The sequence below is a fragment of the Armigeres subalbatus genome, chromosome 3, assembly GCF_024139115.2.
Source record: "Armigeres subalbatus isolate Guangzhou_Male chromosome 3, GZ_Asu_2, whole genome shotgun sequence".
NCBI classification, from domain to species: domain Eukaryota; kingdom Metazoa; phylum Arthropoda; class Insecta; order Diptera; family Culicidae; genus Armigeres; species Armigeres subalbatus.
The window spans coordinates 114,049,685-114,057,204 of NC_085141.1; the positions used below are offsets into that span (position 1 = coordinate 114,049,685).

The window sequence follows — 7,520 nt, forward strand, 5'->3', positions numbered from 1 at the left end:
ATCGGTATTGCTTCGTTTCAGTTACGTATTGCTGAGGGGTCGAGTGGATGACACAACAGGTGTGTGCGAAGCGATTTACTTACCTACCGGCTGGCATCGGCGTTGCCACCAGACAATGCGACGACATCAAATTGATGTTCGAGAGGATACGCCTGCTTGGATCCGGTTTCTAAATATAGTGGAAGAAGCCGCAAAACACCAATCGAGTTCAAACACGTTTTTGGCATGATTGAGTTTTGTTCAGCGTATATACTGCCGCTAACCTATAAGTCAGTCCCGACTTGCGTTGGCGTAGAATAGAAGAACGTATACAATTCAATGAAAAAGTAATTGATGATCATACCTTTCCATTTCAGTACATAAATTTAAGCAAATAACTGGGGTTAAGTTTTAATACAAACAAAATAACAAAGAGTTTCATATTGCTGAACCGACGTCTGACAATAATTGAGTTTTGTTAATCTAGATAAGATTGTTTTCCATGTGTTTCATTTGAAAAAAAATCACATTCGTTCTTACTCACAAGACATGATGGGTTCAAACAGTTAATGCTTTTTGTTTTATTGACTGACACGTTCGATGTCGTTGAGTAGGTCGATGGACAGTGACAGGGTCAGCATTGGAGATTTCAATTGCAAATTAGTTGACTGGAACCATTAAATCAATTTGTTTGTACATATTTGTTTTATATCATAGTTGAAGATACACAGAGGATCATTACCTTACTGGTTGAGAAACCAGTAAATCCGCGTCGTCATGAACATTATTTTCAGACAGGTGTTTCAGCTTTCATGAACATATACATAAATGTTGCTACAGGATCACTTGAGCTGAGCTGATCATCAAATAGAATTCATAATTTCTGATTTACTTATTGACTTTTTCACTTAAGCTACTACTTACCTGCGATAAAAGGTAAATCAATCATGCAAAAGAAGAAAAAGAATAGCAGGTGATCTGTTGGTCGTGTTTAACTCTACATGTTCATTAACATCTCAGGAAGGAATAATTTTTAATACATAGGTATGCTTCGCTGAATTTTAAATAAGAATAAGAATTTAATTGCATAGTGATTGTTGAAACTGACAAAAATGTCAATAAATCGAAAACTGCTTTTTAGCTTAACAACTCTGTATTCCATCCCAAATCGCCTAAGTGATTGTAAATACTTTTTGCATCCAGAATCATTCCTTCACGTTGATTCCTAACTTGGCTGCTTCATCGCGGTACTTAGTGCGTAGGTGTTATCGGATCGTACTCCTCGCAGGGCGTTCCACTCCTGAGACGCTCTCGACCAAAAACTTCACCACCTTAGCAGTAATCTCGCGTTGCTTGTCTTCACTTGACACACCCTGTTGAAATGGCATCCGGTAGATATTTCTTCAGTTCATTTCCTTCGGGCGTGCGGGACCGGCATCCATCAGGCAGTTGAAATAGTTTTTGAAGAGGCGTCCGAGTTGAGGATTTCATCCACATCGATGTTATCGTACTTGGTGGGATAGCCATCCTGGGCCATGCCATCCACAAAGTTAAGGGATTAGAATTTTCATGTTTGAGGCACAACAAAGGAGGAGAGTGCTCCTAAAGGATTGTTTTGAACTGTGGCGATTATTTTGAAGCGATACTTATTTATATTCATTGATGATGTAACGCAGTGATTTAAAAAGCAGAATCATTTGAAACCTTTTGAAAGTCATTACGTTTGAAACACATAGATCGCAACACTTAATACACTCAGTAAAACTCCTCAGGTGATAATTAGAAATAGGTAGCAATGAATATGCGAATAATTTAGTTGCATTTGGGATGCTATCGCAATTAACAGTTCCGCAATCGGGTTTTGCTCATTTGAACAATATAGCTCACAGTTTGCTTGAGTTTGCTGTGTGTTCCCAAATTAAGTTGCTATTGACGCTGTATATCTTGTCATGAACTAGCGTAAATGACGTGGACTCACGCCAAAGGCCATCGTGAAAAAAATGAAGCATGAAGAAGATTGTAGAATACTAAATATGTTCCAGAAGTAACGTAAAACACGGGGAGAAGCTGTAAATATTAAAAGTTCTGAAAAGTGTTACCTGTGAAATGGAACATGTAATGCTGATAAAAAGAACATTTTTGCATTTTAAAAGGGTATTTATTCCGATTCTTCATCTCACTGCTCCCACTACTCCCCCTATCAAAAACAAACCAAAAACCCAGATTAATCCACCTAGTGGCAATGATGCCTTTCTCGTGCATCTCGTGTAGTGTAAAAATCACATTTGAAAGTTTTATTGCACAGCACATGGCACATGAAAGTTATTTTATATGCACAGCACATGTTTCGAAATGGACAAATTGATATGAAATTTTGCGAAAAAGAATCCACGTGTCTTGGAGGACTCTAACCCTCAGCTCCTACTCTTGATAGGCGTGATAACCCCTACATCAAGACCACTTAAAGGTCACGTTTGCGGAAAACCATCAGTCGAGTACCAACCTTCACCGCGGTTACTCTCTTTTTGCAAATTGAATATCTTTCGGATGCTTGATTTGTCCAATCTCCCTAACTTTACTGTTGTATATCTACAGTCAAGCAGTACATTTTTATAAACAAGAGATCCTCCATGCCTCCCACAACGGACTGGGCGGCTGTATAGAATGCGAATCAATCGCACTCTGCTGTGCCACAGGTTTGCTTGGCTAAAGCATTTGATGAGTTTGATTGCCTACAAATTGTGTCTACAAATTGTGGATACATACACACATACACATACATACATTCACACATACAGACATCACCTCAGTTCATCGAGCTGAGTCGATCGGTGTATAATACTGTGGGTCTCCGGGCCCTCTTCGGAAGATGTTTTTGGGTTCTTTGTTGTACGAAAGCCAAAAATCTGTTTCTTACTTGTTTGATTTTTGCAAATGGTAAACAACATGTTGATAAAAATAACCGGTAAAATGAATGATTTATTGCTTATTTTCGAGATGAGATGAATTTGTTACAGTGATGACAAAGGAACTCCCTAAAAACTACAGCCACTCTTATTTGATTGTTTCTTAACTACATTTTTACCAGTGCTAATCTGCAGTTAATCTGCACACTCTGGATGCACTGGCGTACTCCAGCAAGAAAGTTCTCGATTGAAAATGTAAAGTATCGGACGCGGATTCGGGTGTTTATTTTGTGCGGCCGAATAGCCACTTTATTAAAGTGTTTTTTTTATTCTAGATTAAGTTCAACAGGGTAGGACAGAGGGGCCACCCTAGCGTGCCAACCAAGGGCATCGCCATTAGTTGTAACTAACCTAAACACTTTAAAATAAACGTGATTATCAAACTTTAAAATTTATGAAACAAAGCAGTAATAAAATTACCACAAAAAGACACGACGGAGTTTTGTCTCGTAGAGTAGATATCTCAGTTTCTGTAACACTTGCAGTCGTGTAATTTTGCTGCGTCCTGGTACGGGAAAGTTATAATCCTTTTCGACTTGTGCTGTTCTCCGGTGGTTTGTTTGCCTCTAAAGGATTGTAGTTGAGGTGAAGGCCCAACCCTTAAAATCTCCGTCAAAATGTATTGCCAAAAACAAAAGATCCTTTTTGTGGCCTAAATGGCCAACGAAATTCTGTGACAGTGACTCTGTGATGGTAGCGTCACGGAGATCTGACTAGAAGAGGCAGAATCTGGCTTCTGCTCGCCGATTGACACGCTGAGGTGTGAATCTATAAACACATGCTGAAGGCATTTTACTCAAACCCCACACCTTTGATTTTCAACCTTTCTTCTATGGAAAGATCAGAACGCCACTGCAAATTTGGGCGATTCCGGAATCCGAACAAATTGGTAGACTGAAAATCTCGATTGGTTTTACTCGATATCCTTCTTATAAAGGAATGGAAAAAAAATCAAGCGCAATGGCATTTCTTGCTTTAGCTTGGTGAGGGATAGTGTAGGCAGAAGCCCCCAGCTGAATCGAAGAAAGACGATTTTGGGGGTCGAAAATGCCCTTCCTCCTGTAGGGCCTCATCCCCGATGTATGGTCGGGGGCCGATAGATACTAAAATTCGTAGAACAATCCGGCAAACTGCAAGAAGCAAAAATGGCTGCCATTGCAGATTTGTCATCTGCCGTGCGTCCAGAATACTTCCCGGTATCACGCAAAGATTTCGGGAATGGTCGTCTGGGACACCTGCAGATAAAGTGCTCAACGCTGTTTTCGGTTTCGCAGAGATCACAATGGGACCGGAAGGGCCTCCACTGAAGTTGTGGGGAGACCCTTGTGTGTTTGGTCCGGACCTTTGATATCACCTGTTATTCTTTTGAGGGTGCTGGATCTTTCCAGGGCCGATAGATCCTAACTTCTTCTCAAAAGTCCTCTGCTATTGCCATACGAGCTCAGTCCTGGTCGACGACGCTCTTCGTCCATTTCTTAACGTCTGCCAGTGAGACGGAGCGTGTAAGAACCCTCGTGTCCGCTGACGGTATTGGCTTCGGTATTTCCCTAATGCCGCAGTGGCTAGGGTCTAGGCGAAGGTGGTACCGAATCATCCTCAAAGTTCGTTGGATCCAGGGATGTTTCAGTCTCACTTGAAGGGTGAAATTACATTTGCGGAGTCCGTGAAGACCACGTTGGCTTGTTCGCAACAAAAACGGCGCCTCGGCGAAAAATTGCACTGGCAGGTAGGCTGAGTTTGGCCAGACTAGGTCCACAGACACAAGCTCCGGCTGCCTCGGCTCCTGGGTTGGAGACGGATCCATCGGTATACCGAATCTCACTTTTTCGGAAGCGTGTTGCAATGAATTCCAGTACGGATCATCGGAGTTCATATTTGTTATCACCTCGTTTGAACCGGGAGGCGATGCCATAATCAGGATGTCGCTGGCATTGATCCTGATGTGCCAATTGGCCTCCTTGGCTCCTGTGCGCTTTGAGCGGCACACGGTCGCATTGATAGGCCTGCTTGCGGACACATGCAGCTTTTTAGAGATTAAGAGCTCGCTGCCGCCCCACCACGTCCTGGGCAGGCCCCCTAACTCGCAGAGGACGTGGGAGGGGTCGTTAAGCCGGAACGGTCCCTGCTGTCCGATTTTCGTCGGCGTTAAAAATACCTGAGTAGCACACTTATCACATATCAGTCACTACAGCTCATACGACTAAATCAGTCACATGAGGGTGCTACCAAATCGATTTGAACGGTGCCACTAGGAGATATACGTTCGCTGGTAGAACGCTGAAACCACGTCCGTAGCGATGAAGAAAATCGTCACCGCTAGGAAACCCGTGGGACGCCAGTTTCTTCAGAGCTCGTCTGATGCTGTGTCGCCAATGAGCACTTGGAAGGTTCGTCAGGTGAAAGTTTTTTCGAAAGCAAGGATGTTGCCTGTGATAGTTTTGTAGTTTTCTAAGGACCAAAGGGGTTAAGGTCCGGTTAAAAGCTTTGCGATATCGAGTGACAAAAGCAGTATTCCTTCCTCATACTCTTCTTGGAGCACACTGCCCAGGTTGGCAAAGTATTGCTATAGCCTGAGCGAAAAGCGTGTTGACGGTTACCGAACCTTCCGTCGGCTCCCAGTTTCTCCCCGAGTCGATGACCATTCTCTAGACGGTTTTGGATGCACACGAGGTCAGGAGAGTGGCCTGAACTTGGATGCATCGACTAGTCACGATGATCTTCAGGAGAGGCACAACGAATCTTTACCTCCACTCGTCCAAGACGTGCTGTTTTCCCAAATGTCTTTGGCGAGCTTAAGAAAAGGAGTTTTCGCGCCGGAAGAGCCATTTAAACATGGAATACTCATCCGGTCCCGTTGCACTTGAAGCATATGGGATGGGATGGCCCTTAACTCTGACATTGAAAATATTTCTTCTCCTAACGATCTGAGCAATTAGTTCGATTTAATTCATGACGAAATTGAGCAAACGGAAAATTACGGTCGTACTGACGATTCAGGTGTATGGCTGTGTCCGATTTTAATTTTCTAACTAAACATTTACATTATATGATTGAAGAAAATAGCAACACGTTACACGTCATAGTAGAAATTACATCACTGGTCATTACGTGGATTCACAATATTTATTGCTAATTCAATACTATTACTTACGAAAAATATCACTGACGGAGTTAGACTTGAGCATGATGGACCATGTGACATGAATATCTTCCTAAAGTTTCAAAATAAACCAAAACTTTTCCGAAAAATAAAACCTCAATTTTGATACACCCTGAAGAAACTCCCGAAAGAGCTCTTAAGCTACTTTCAAGAATTTTCAGAATTTTTGGAGAAAAGAAATTTTTGGAGGAATTTCCAAAGCCATGAACTCATTCCCAAACAGAATATATACATAAATAAACGACTAAAACATCCGAAACTGAAAGAGCTCTTGCTACTTTCATAGGAATTTCAGAATATTTGGAGGAAAAAGAATTTCTGGAGGAATTTCAAAGGCATGGAGTCATTCCCAAACAGAAATGTAATACATAAATAAACGACTAAAACATCCGATATTTTGAGGGTTTTCAACAACAACTAGGGGTGAGTGCTAGTAGTGGACCCGTGCGTATAATGGACCCCCTGAACAAAATCCCATAAACGCTGGAATCGCTATTTTCTGCAAACTTTCGTCGGGTGAAGTTGCTTCATGTAACAGGACAGTTTCCATTTGTTATGGACAGGAAATAGAAATTTAGTTATATTAACTAATTTGTAAGTAAATTTAAATGGTCCATTACTAGCACACAAGGGGGTCCATTATAGGCACAAAAGAATGTAAATCAAATGGGGAACCATACGATAATATAAACAAACTTGACGTTGCATGTTATGCACCAAGATGGAAGGTGTCACAATTTGTTTCACGTCTACGACGAAACTAAAAATTGTTTAAAATGCTTCAACGGCTTCCCAGTGTTAATATTTCTCAAGATGGAAATTTCGCAGAAATTTTGAAAAATTCTCTTTAACTAATAACACTAGTGTTGAAAACATGTTGATAATAAGAAACATATAAAAAATCTTTTTTTAAGACAAAAGCTGGAAAATAAAAGATTTATATACACGTACGTCTATGTTTACCTGCAAAAAATTTACCTCATAGAGCATAGGCATAGATCGGAAGGAAGCGAAACTACAACAACATACATGATGGTACATACCATGACAAACTCACGAAAAGCAAAAAACACTACCACTTGGTTGTAAAGATCTTATATAGTATTTTTCTTCATCAAACAAACGACACCAAACTAGTGTAGAAACTTAAAAATGATTTGTTACTTCAAATATAACGAACTACATGAGTGTCGCTTCCCAACTGTTGTAGGCCGTTTGCAGGAAAAAAATTTCAATAGAGCTACGAAATCTCCCGAAAGCACCATAGATAAACTAAAGCGACTGATTATGCTCCATTATTCTTAGGTCCTGAGGGTGTGGAAAATCAGACTACGATGAGGTAATTATAAATATGAAGGCAAAACAATTGAAGAATCTGTCTTTCAACCAAACATACTAGGTCTAGTACTGCATTA

General features: G+C 41.0%; 1 pseudogene; it reads right to left on the bottom strand.

Annotated features, from left to right (window-relative positions):
* Nucleotides 1-1,516, bottom strand: part of LOC134221900 (ejaculatory bulb-specific protein 3-like) — a 15,368-nt pseudogene extending 13,852 nt beyond the window's left edge.
* Nucleotides 1,517-7,520: the final 6,004 nt, after the last annotated feature.